The sequence below is a fragment of the Eumetopias jubatus genome, unplaced genomic scaffold (assembly GCF_037043125.1).
Source record: "Eumetopias jubatus isolate StellerSeaLion01/CBP00866 unplaced genomic scaffold, mEumJub1_p1.0 scaffold_17, whole genome shotgun sequence".
Classification (NCBI taxonomy): Eukaryota; Metazoa; Chordata; class Mammalia; order Carnivora; family Otariidae; genus Eumetopias; species Eumetopias jubatus.
Genome location: NW_028274823.1, coordinates 59,483,111 through 59,495,722, shown reverse-complemented (window position 1 = coordinate 59,495,722; position 12,612 = coordinate 59,483,111). Strand labels below are relative to the sequence as shown.

At 35.8% G+C, this 12,612-nt stretch overlaps 1 protein-coding gene and 1 pseudogene across 3 annotated transcripts in view; one reads left to right on the top strand and one right to left on the bottom strand.

The window, feature by feature from the left end:
- HERC4 (HECT and RLD domain containing E3 ubiquitin protein ligase 4) overlaps positions 1-12,612 on the bottom strand; it is a 131,328-nt gene that overhangs the window by 105,005 nt on the left and 13,711 nt on the right. The window lies entirely within an intron of this gene.
- Positions 4,653-5,327, top strand: LOC114214084 (ribonuclease MRP subunit p24 pseudogene; annotated as a pseudogene).

The following is a 12,612-nucleotide window of genomic DNA, read 5'->3' as shown; positions in this document are numbered from 1 at the left end:
GTGAAAAGACTAATAGGAAAAACAGGGGAAAAAATGTTATTCATACCTCAAAGAAATAATCTCCCCAATTTTTAAAGATGTAGTTGGGGAAAAAAAAAAAAGACCAGTAATTCAATGAAAAATGGACAAAAGATGTCAACTGATAGTTCACAGAAAAAGAAACAGAAATGGCCCTTTATCATAATGAAAAGATGCTCAACTTCATTGATGAGAGAACTGCAAATCCAAACTACATTTGGAAGCCAATAATATGTTCACTTAGAAAATTTATAAAACCACTTATAATTTTATACTTTTCCATATGGGTTAACCTTTAAGCATCAAAGTTTACATTTATCAAGAGAATGAGAGGAAAAGCCACAGAATGGGAGAAAATATCTGCAAAAGATAGCCCTAATAAAGGACTATTATCCAAAATATACACAAACTCTTAAAACTCAACAATAAGAAAATAAACAGCCCAATTAAAAAATAGGCAAAAGAAGTGAACAGACACCTCACCAAGGAAGACACACAGATGGCAAGTAAGCCTATGAAAGGATGTTCTACTTTATATGTCATCAGGGAATTTCAAATTAAAATGAGATATCACTATACACCTTATTAAAATGGCCCAAATTGCTGGAAAGGATAGAGAGCAACAGAAACTCTCATTCACTGCTGGTGGGCATGTAAAAGGATAGAGCCACTTTTGAAGACAGTTTGGTAGTTTCTTACAAAACTAAACATACTCTTATTGTATGATCAAGTAATCACACTCCTTGATATTCACCCAAAGGAGCTGAAAACTTATGTCAACACAAAAAACTACATAAAGATGTTTACAGCAACTTTAGTCACAATTGCTAAAACTTGGAAGCAACCGAGATGTCCTTTAATAGTGAATAAACCGTGATACATCCAGATGATAGACTATTATTCAGCAATAAAAAGGAATAAGCTATCAAGCCATGAAAAGACATGGAGGACACTTAAATGCATATTACTAAGTAAAAGAAGCCAATCTGAAAAGGTTACACTCTGTATGTTTCCAAATACATGACTTTCTGGAAAAGGCAAAACTTTGAAGACAGTAAAAAGTTTAGTGGGTGCTGGAGGTTAGGGGGAAGAGAGGGATGATTAGACAAAGCACAGAGTATTTTAGGGTAGTAAATAAAACTATTCTGTATGATATCATTACTATTCTGTACAATACTACATGTCATTAGGCATTTGTCAAAACCCATAGATTGTACAACACAAAGAGTGAACCCTAATGAAACCATGGACTTCGGATGATGTCAATGTAGGTTCGTTAATGGTGGTAAATGTACCACTGTGGATAGGCTGTGGATAGTGGGGGAGATTGTGCATGTGTGGGGATGAGATATATGGGAACTCTGTACTCCGCTAAATTTTGCGGTGAACCTAAAGCCACTCTAAAAAATAGTTTATTAATTTAAAAAGCTTATGATTAAAATAAAACACACACCAAGATACTATTTTTCATAAAAATCCAAAAGTTTGGTAATAATCTGTTGGAGAAAAAAGCACTCTTATATCCTGATAATAGAACTGAGAAACAGAACACTCTCTATGGAGAGGAATGTGGCAATACCTAACAAAACATATGCATTTACCTTCTGGAATTCCATTTCCACGAAAATATCCTACAGATACACCTAAGTACTTTGGCACAGGATTATTTTGAGCTCAAAAACATTAAGTAGAAATAGATACAGGAAAAGCTCTCTGCCCTCTCCCTATTTGCCTAAAAGCAGGACATAAAAATATAAAGGTGTCCACTGCTTCCCTCTCTACCAGGAAGAACAGAAGTTAATCACCAGAGACAACTCTAAACCCTTATCAGCTCAGAGATGGCACCAGGAAAACCTACATAACAAACTTTCCTAACTAGCCCTTATCTTCCGTTAGTTTCCCCACCTATTTACCTTCCCACAATTTGCCACCCCAAAACTCAATCCTTTTTGCTGTTACTTCTCTAAAAATTTACTGTTCTTGGGCACCTGGCTGGCTCAGACGGTTAAGCGTCTGCCTTTGGCTCAGGTCATGATCCCAGGGTCCTGGGATTGAGTCCCGCATCAGGCTCCCTGCTCAGCGGGGAGCCTGCTTCTCCCTCTGCCTCTCTCTCTTTTATGAATAAATAAAAAATCTTTTTAAAAAATTTACTGTTCTTTTGTTCTCTGTAAGCCCATATTCTACCACCTGAATTACTCATTACAAGTTTATTAACACGTGTTGAGGTCCCATGTGTAAGCTCAACGCATGTGTTAATAAACTTGTTTTGTTTTTCTCTTGTTAATCTACCCTTTGTCTAGACAAGTCCAGCTAGAGAACCCAGGAAGGTAGAGTACAAATACACATGTGTGTATGTGTTTCTGTTTGTATGCGTGAATGTGTGTATTATATTTGCAGCACTGTATATAATAAAAGACTCGAAATATTCCAAATATCCATCAACAAAGGATTCCATCTACACACTAGAATACTATGCTCCACAAACAAAATAATAATAATGAGGAAACTCTACATACTGATATAGAAAGACCTCAAGGGTATATTAGCAAAGAGAAAAAAAAACATCAAGATGTGGAATACTATACGATTTGCTACTTTTGTATAAGAGGTAAGAATAAGTATATTCATACTTACTTAGATCCACATAAAGAAATTTTGAAATGATATACAAAAAAACTAATAAACATATTTATAGGTGATGCAGGTAGAGGGGGAAATACAGTAGTCAAATGTAAGGGGAAAACTTCCCAATGTGTATTTACTGATTTTTGAACCATGTGCATATATTGTCTATTCCAAACAAAAAAATAAAAATTAAATACATCAGAGAAAATAGTTAAAGCCATTTGTTAAACCAACATTTTCATTTTAAAACTGATGTGAACTCTTTAATTTTTTTCTACATACTAAAAACTCAAGACAAATAATCTTGGTTCTTGCAGAATTTTTGTCCCATCAAATTACTGAGATACCTATTTTGAGAATGGATAACAACTTCAGAAATACATTATTAAAGAAACATAATAACAGTTTTATGTCCCGGGAATAGCATTTAATATAGGCTTCTCAGACAACAAACACACAAAACTCATAACTTCTTGTACAAATCTTTAAAATTACTTAAGTTTTTCCCAATGGCTCATCAAAACAAATAGCCTCAACCCTACCCCCATCCCTAGTATACTAGAAAGTCAGATCAGTGGTATACTGCAACATTTCACATCTAATGAAATTAGATGGTTGAATGCTTAAAACAAGATCACCAAAAAAGAGTCAATGATAAGCAAGAATGAAGGAGGAATAAATGAACCCAGTAAAACAAAAAAAATTCACTAGAAGCCCAACTCAATGATTCCATGTGTGAGAAAGAAAACAGAATGCATACCAAACCCAACAGCTAACATTTATTTACCATGTACCAGGTACTATGCTATTAAGTTTTAATCATCAAGCTACATTTGCCTTTCAAAGCCAAGTTATAATAGAGAAAAAGAAGGAATAAGTGGGAATTAAATTCACTTGAATTAGGGTAAGTATGAATATATGTTAGAGGACAGAAAGCAAAAGAAAAGTTGCCAAGCAAGCCCATTAACCAGTTGATTCCTTTAACAAAGAGAGGCTACAAGAAAATGTTGGAATTATGAACGTATGATGTTAAACTTGATGCTAAAGTTTTAATAATGGCACATGATCATACAGTTATCTCTTTAAAAAAATATACAACAGATAAAATATGTGGTGTTAACTGTTGGTCATTGTGTTATTCTTTCCACCTTTTTTTATGCTTCAAATGCTTATAAAAAGTTGAGAAAAGTACACTCTGTTCCTATCAGTATTTATGGCTCACAAGAACATTTAGTTTGGGGAGGCACAAAAGGGCAAAGAAAACAAGTGGTGGAGATTGCCTTGAGAAAGAAAAAAAATACATTATTCAGAGACAGGAGCAAAAACAGTAAAGATAAAGAACAAGAGAGATGTAACATATCTATCTTGTAAATACTGATAGCAGATATATTCTAAATACATCTCTAATAAGTCCTAGATCATCATTACTTCTGGTTGGCCTTACACTTACATTGTTAAAATGCAGTATTTTTGAAAACTAGTGGTGCATCATTTTAGTAAGGAGGAAAAGGCCATCATCTTTACTCCACACATGTAAATACAGTCTCTTTTAGACTTATAAAAACCAATTAAAATGTTCAAGCTAATGACAGTTTTTCAACATCATCTATTTCCTCCCAATTACCTCTGGATGTATATCTGACTTCAGCATTTGTTCATAAACTAACTGTGTCAAATAAATTTTGTTGCACAAACACTGTAAAAGAAGAATACTGCTGCACATCCTTTTAACAATACAGAATAGATCCAGGTTCTTGCTGCAAAATGTTACATGATAAAATCCTTCCTATTCAATAACTAACTGGATAAAAACATCCTATTTCCTTTGGGACCTAAGAAATATATTCATCAATTCTTGAATTTGTGAAAAGAATTCATGTAGATTATCTCCAGACTCATTTGTGTAAACTGTTTACACAGTCTGTTAAAACAAATTGTTAAAATTTGTTTAAAGAGTTCACTTAACTCCTCTTGTCGCTCGTCTTAGCGGCGTGGAGGTGGCGGTAACGATGAGGCAGAAGCACCACCTTGAGGCTGCGGCGTGGCAACTACACGATAGCTGCCCGGGCCAGGCCCGCTATCTCCTATGATAACATAACTTTTGAAGGAACATGTCCATACTGTTTCCAGTTGCTGGTTTTGGATAATTCTCGAGTGCGCCTCAAACCCAAGTCCAAACTGACACCCAAAATACAAAAACTTCTTAACCGAGAGGCAAGAAATTATACACTCAGTTTTAAAGAAGCAAAAATTGTGAAAAAATACAAAGACTCCAAAAGTGTATTGTTGACTACTTGTAAAACATGCAACAGAACAGTTAAACATCATGGTAAAAGTAGAAGCTTTCTCTCAGCACTGAGGAGCAGTCCTACCACTCCTACGAGCAAGCTCAGCCTGAAGACACCAGAGAGAAAGACTCCGAGTTCTGCAGACTTGAATCAGAAGTGTGGTTCCAAAGGCAAGAGCCCAGCCTTGATATTCAGGACACCTACATCTGGACAGTCAGCACCCACTTGCTCCTCAAAGAATGTGAGCAAAACAAAGAAACGCTTCTCTCAACTAAAAATGTTGCTTAGTCAGAGTGAATCCCAAAAGAATTCAAAGATGGACTTCAGAAATTTCTTACTATCTTTGTAAAGGATGGGCTGTGAAAATAAATGTTTAATGCAATTTCTGAAACTAAAGTTAGTCAGAAAAACATCTTTCTTAAAACTTTTATTTATTCTGGGGTACCGGGTTGGCTCAGTCAGATAAGCATCTGCCTTTGCCTCCGGTCATGATCCCAGGGTTCTAAGGATGGAGCCCCACGTTGGGCTCCCTGCTCAGCAGGGAGTCTGCTTCTACCTCCCCCAGCTTGTGCTCTCTCTCTCCCTTGCTCACTCTCAAATGAATAAATAAAATCTTTAAAAAAAACTCAAAAAAAAAAGAGTTCACTTAAATGATCAATTTCATATCATCATACGGTCATGATCTACATTCACCTTGAGATTTGTCTAGTAATTGTGAAACATCTTCCTCCCAATTTTGTCATTATGGATAGAAATAAAAAATCTTGCATTCTCAATTTTGCCATTTGTGCAAAAGAGAAATAAAAGCTACAAAGACAGTGACTCGAGACTTATTTTCTTAAAAACTAATACAAAACTCTGCACAACGTGTATGAAGAAAACGATGTTAAATGTTGATGATTTATTTCATGGCACCATCCTTCTAGGAAACCCCACCATTGTTCCACTTACAATTTTAGTCTGTTTATTTTAGTCTACCTGAGAATACAATCAATTCTTATTATTGGCCAAAAGTTATTTTATAAAGTCACCAAAAATACTTATTTAGCGAATACTGAAACACTACCCCCAGGGAAAATACAGGGTTAGGCTCCTGCAAGCCTCTGATTACATTTTCACGACTGATCAACACATAACCTTGTTTAATTAATGTGTTTCTGCTTAAAGACATCTTATAATTAATATATATTGTTGGTTCACTAACATTAAATTCACAGCCATCAGCACTGTAACTCATGCTTCAATGTATTATCTAGTAGGGCATATCACAGCCTTCTTGTGCTTAGAACACCAGATAGCACTTCAGTACTAAGAGGCCATTTTAAACAGTGAAATCACCAACAAAAGTACAAAAATGTAAAATATGTGGGACTAAATGTACTGCAAAAAGGATACTGGTTTACAGTATGAGAGCTGAAACAAGAAAGCAGAGCACTGTTTTGCTGAACCTTAGCTGGGAGTGTGCATACCAGGAGACTCAACTATTTTCCAGCTCTGCATATGTGTGTCCAGGAATGACCCTAAAATGCCCTGTATTAATTGACTACGACCTAGGTTGATTTAATAACAGTATACATAAACACTTCTTCTTAGACAACCAATCACAAAATACACAAGATGGTCTATTAGTAGTCTTTTTACTAACCAAGGTTTAAACCTGATACTAAGATATAATCATCAAGGGGTGCCTGGGTGGTTCAGTCCATGAAGCATCTGACTCTTGGTTTCAGCTCAGGTCGTCAGATCAAGCCCTGAGGGGCGAGCTCCACACTCAACAGGGAGTAAGCTTGAAGATTCCCTTCCTCTGCACCCCCCCCAACTCGCATGTGCACGCTTTCTCTCTCAAATAAATGTTTTAAAAAAAGATATAATCAATGATATGCTCTGAGAATCTCATAAATAAAAAATACTAAAAGTAAAGAATGCATTGTCTTCTCAAAAAAAAAAAAAAGAATGTATTGCCTTCTGGATCTAATAGATTCAGATAATACATACTACAAAAGATAATACATACTACAGAAACACCATTAGTAACATATTCACAACTAGCATCTCTTAAAAGCTGCTTCTTATTCAAAATTCTAAAATTTTGAATTTTAATTTGCTAATTTGAAGGAAAATATGAACATTATCATGTTACTCTGTATTCTCTTTCACCTACAGACCTCAAAATCTTGTTTAGGATGATTTGTGTTCTCCCAAAATGTATATGTTTAAGTCCTAATCCTCAGTAACTCAGAATGCAACCTTACTTGGAAACAGGGTCATTGAGGATATAGTTAGTTAAGTTAAAGTCATACGGGACAGACTTGTACCTCTGAAACAAATAATACATTGTATGTTAATTAAAAAAAAAAAAAAGATGAGGTCATATGGGAGTAGGGTAGGCCTCTAATCCTCAAAAGGGTAATTTTGGTCACAGTCACACAGGGCGAATACCACGTGAAGGAATGCCTAAGACTGACAGCAAACTACCAGAAGCTAGGAGAGGGCCCTACATAATTCATTCATAAATCAGGGACTAGCTGGTATACAAAGTACAATTACCAACCATGATCCCAGTCTACAATTAATCTTAGCTCTTAATGTGGTCAATGATTTAATGAACTTCTACACATATTTTTAATAAAAAAATAAATAAATTCCAACAAAGGCTGAACAACTATCAATGTTTTATACAGAGAACAAAAATCTTTGCTGATATTCAAGTTTATAAAAAGGTCTAAAAAACAATACTGTCATGAATAGCAACAAGCACAGCAATTTGGTAACAAAAGACTGAGGTCTCAAGGAATAAACTTTGCTAAATAGCTCATTTTAAAAAACACCATTTCAACTTCTTACTAAAAGTTTAGTTCTGCCAGAGTTTAAGTTTCACAATCCTGTCCTCCCATGCCTCATTAGTTGCTATAAATACAGGTTTCCTTTTCCCTTCTCTCTGAATTACTCAAAACTCTAACTAGAGCAATGGAAAAAATCCATCTCTAAAAATTTAAAGTTTACACAATACCATACTATGAAATTTAAAAAGTACTGTATAACCTCATTCTTATTTAAAAATATGTCACACACAGCCCTAACATATATGCAGAGAAAATACTGAAAAATACTAAATTGTCAACACTGGTTATCTATAAGTGGCTTTTTCTTTTTTTATTGTTCTTTGTTTAAAGAACTGTATGTGTAGTTGATGCATTTTATGATTTTGACTTTAAAGATGAAGACATTAATTACTTGGGAATAGCGAATGGTACCAATAAATAATTCAGAGTGCTTTTCCCCCCCTTTAAATAACCATAGGGCTAATTTTGTTACAGAGATTTATAAGCAAAAGGCTGCTTCACTCAAGGCATATACTTCTCTATTCCTAAAGTGAAATTACTGCTTACTGACATTTTTTAAAGGATCTGTAATACAGTGCATATAATGATAATAAAACAAATTAATAAAACTAAACATCTAAAGTAAAAACTAAAACAAAAATTAAATGAAAATGTTTATTATCTAAAATTACCACCAATAGGAATTTGGAATGGTATAATCGGTAGTCACCAAAACATTTTAATGAGTTCCCAGATAAAATCTAAAGTTAACATAAAGTAATTTACATGTCTTAGCTGACAGCTCACAATAAAATAATGTTCTTATGGAGACAGAATTAAATTACAAAATTCTTTATAACAGATGTTACAAGTTTGTACCCCTTTTATGCATTCTATACATACAGGTGCAGAGTTAGCATACATAAAGAGTTTATGGCACTGTGTTAAGCACTTTATTTAATCTCATTTAATCCTCATAACACCATGAGACAGGTGTACCATCATCCCTACTTCACAGATAAAGGTACTAAGATATAAACATTTCCCTATTTATTGAACTGCCCGTCCTTTTGTTAATATTTAAATAACAAGGTTATGTTTTTGTTGTTGTTTTTTAAAGATTTTATTTATTTATCAGACAGAGAGACGGCGAGAGAGGGAACACAAGCAGGGGGAGCAGGAGAGGGAGAAGCAGGCTTCCTGCAGAGCAGGGAGCCCGATGCAGGGCTCAATCTCAGGACCCTGGGATCATGACCTGAGCCAAAGGCAGACGCTTAACGAATGAGTCACCCAGGTACCCCAACAAGGTTATGTTTTAATATTTTCAAAATATACTTAAAATTTTATATTTAGGGCTTCATAACATTTCTTCTTTAGAAAAGTCCTTTCTGGAGGCGCCTGGGTAGATCAACCGGTTGAGTGTCCAACTCTTGATTTTGGCTCAGGTCATGGTCTCAGAGTCATGAGATCAAGCCCCACGACAGGCTCAGTGCTCAGCTTGGAGTCTTCTTGAGATTCTCTCTCTCCATCTCCCTCTGCCCCTCCCTCCCCTACCTGCACTAAATAAATAAATAAATAAAATCTTTTAAAAAAGAAAGTCTTTTCTGGATGTCTGGGAACAACTGAAATTAACTGCTTTGAAAAGAAGTTGATATATAAAGACCTCAACATAAATATAATATCAAATAGTTGCTTTGCTTTCTTTTTAAGACAAGCAAGAATGAACCCTCAGGAATATACTACCAGAATTTTTGTTTTCTTAGATTCTTTGTATATTTGACATCCATTCATCAAAGGGTCAATTACATTAATTATATTTTCTTGTTTTCTGTATTCTTGAGGCTGACATCTGGGGAGCAGGAGGCTTACAGACCCCAGAAGAGATGGCCCTTCCCAGGGCTAGCTAATTCCTAAAGAAAACAACTTGCTCACAAGCATGCCTTTCATAGGCATACCACCAGTCTCTATCTCCTTGTCTCTCACACACCAAGCCAATATTTCCCTTACCCTCAATCACCCCAGGGCCAGGTACCAGGAAACTAAAAACCAACCCCACAGACCAAAGCCTGGAGGAATTAACCAAATTAGCCCATCCAAACTGTTTATCCTGCCCAGGATGCCTTTCCCGGGGAAATCCCAAAGAAGACCATGATCTAAGATCTCCCCTGCGCTCTTGTCTTCTGCCTCTTAACTACGCTAGTGTTTTCCCCTATGGCTGTGTGGCATGTGACTCCCTCTCTCTGGGACCTGAATAGAAAAAACTTCTTCCAACCTCATTCTTGTTTCCTCTTATGGCCACACTGACTTTACCGTAATAAACCCAACATGTACATTCTTATAATTTAAAATTTTACAATTTTGGTTATAATATCACTCATGGCCATCAAGTTAAGAGTCTATAATTTTTGGGGCGCCTGGGTGGCTCAGTTGGTTAAGCGTCTGCCTTCAGCTCAGGTCATGATCCCAGGGTCCTGGGATAAAGCCCATATCAGGTTCCCTGCTCAGTAGGGAGCCTGCTTCTCCTCTGCCGCTCCACTCGCTTGTGTACTCTCACTTTCTGTCAAATAAATAAATAAAATCTTAAAAAAAGTCTATAATTTTCTTCTCTTTCTATGGTACATCCAATAAAATGCACATATCATGTGTTTATTCAACAAACTCCTAGGTCCCCTCTGTGTGTACCAGCGTTGTCACTATAGTGATAAATATATATAAAAGTTTCTACCCTTCAGGAACTGACATGGTAGAGAAGATTTTTACCTAAATAATTCTATACAATAGGAAGACAGAAATGCAACTTATTAATTTACTGAATGCTAGGTAACTGTGCTTGATACTGCACAAAATATCTGACTTGCAGTTCTTACAAAAGTAACCACGGAGATGTAGGAAAGTCCTTCAGCTGGGCAATATTCAAGAGACAGAAATGGAAATATGCTGTAGAAAGAATAACCCAGAATTACAAGAAGGATGAACTAGAGCAGGGAGATCAGTAGGAAAGCTATTGCCACAGTTTTTGCGTAGACAGTAACAGTCTAACTAGAATGAAAACAAAGAATTTCAGCTTGAGATAGGAGGACCCTAAGGGCCAGAGAGTTTAAAATAACTAGCTCAATGTCAAATATTTAGCCATTAGAAAAAAAAAAAAGACAGGAGAGTTACTAAAAAAACAATCAGTAAGATTTGGCAACTGAGGGGCGCCTGCGTGGCTCCGTCATTAAGCATCTGCCTTCAGCTCGGGTCATGATCCCAGGGTCCTGGCATCGAGCCCCACATCAGACTCCCTGCTCGGCGGGAAGCCTGCTTCTCCCTCTCCCACTCCCCCTGCTTGGGTTCCCTCTCTGTCAAATAAATGAATAAAATCTTAAAAAAAAAAAAAGAAAAAGAAAAAAGATTTGGCAACTGAGTCGATGTTGGTATTATGGGCTCAGAAGCAGACACTAAGGTGAATCTAGGGTTTGAACCTAAGTGAGTTCAAGAAACATTAATACACAAGGAAGAGCTGTTTTTGCAGTTTGTTTTGGAGAGATGGAGATAGCTAACTCACAACTGTTTCCATTTAAAATGTTCCTTTTTCTCCACATTCTATCAGTTTTAAATTTTCAGAAATAAGTATAGTTGTCTTTCTTGATTTTCTTTCCTATAGTCAAACACCATATAAACAGTGGATACCTTACTTATTAACAGCATCTTTATATACTATGCACATAAATTTAAGCACATTGTTGTTAAAATAACTACAAATGCAAAGTAAGAGTAGAAAGGTATAACCAAATGCATTATTTTAGCCTATCATTCTAGGAGGAGAATTTAAAAGTGTGAATAAGCTGAATTTATTCAAGTGTCTATGTTCCTCAAACTATACCTTCTGTTATACACTGAATGTTTGTATCTCCCCAAACTTGACATACTGAAATCCTAAGTCCCAATGTGATGGTATTAGGAGGTAGGGATTTTGGTAGGTGATTAGGTCATGGAGGTGGTGCCCTCATGAATGAGATTAGTGCCCTTTCCCAGAGAGATTCCTCATGCCATGTGAAGATACACAGTGAGACAATGGCCCTCTATGAACCAAGAAGCAGGTCTTTTCCAGACACCAAATCTGCTAGCACCTTGACCTTGGACTCCCCAGCCTAAAGAACCATGAGAAATATATATGTTATTTAAGCCACCCAGACTATACTAATTTTGTTATAGCAGTCTAAGTGGACGAAGACATCTTCTAATTATTCATCATTAAATAAATTTTTGAAAATAAATGATAAATCTAATTTCTAACATTTATATCTTCTCACAGGAAATAAAAAGGGATCTTTAATTCTTTTATTTTTCTGTATCCACTGTATCTCTAAAGTCTGATGGTAAAGGAATCCAATTCATTTTCTATCTTGCTCCAATATAGCATTACCTCTAAACATCACATACATTTTTTTGAAATTTTGGCATACTTTTGAAAATTTGTCATAATATGAGCTCCAACAAGGTAACAGAAGACAGAAGTATTTTCATGCTTAATGCAGTATCTGGGACATAGTAGGAAGACATGTTTGTGGAATCAATGCCTGAAGTTCAGTCATAAATAAAAAAAAAAATGTGTATTGTCTATCTAAAGGCAAATATGGAAACAGCATATAGCCCACTTCAGCGTAAGGCAGACCTAAAATTAAATTCCCACTCTAATATTAAAGGCAGTTTTAAGAAACATTTAGAACACTCACCACATGCCAGGCACTGTTCTTTTCACTTTATGTATTATCTCATTTAACCATTACAACCATCCTAAGAATGTGGCATGATTATCCTAACAGAAATACTTAGGCATAGAAAGGCTAAGGATGTGCCCAAGATAACACAACTAA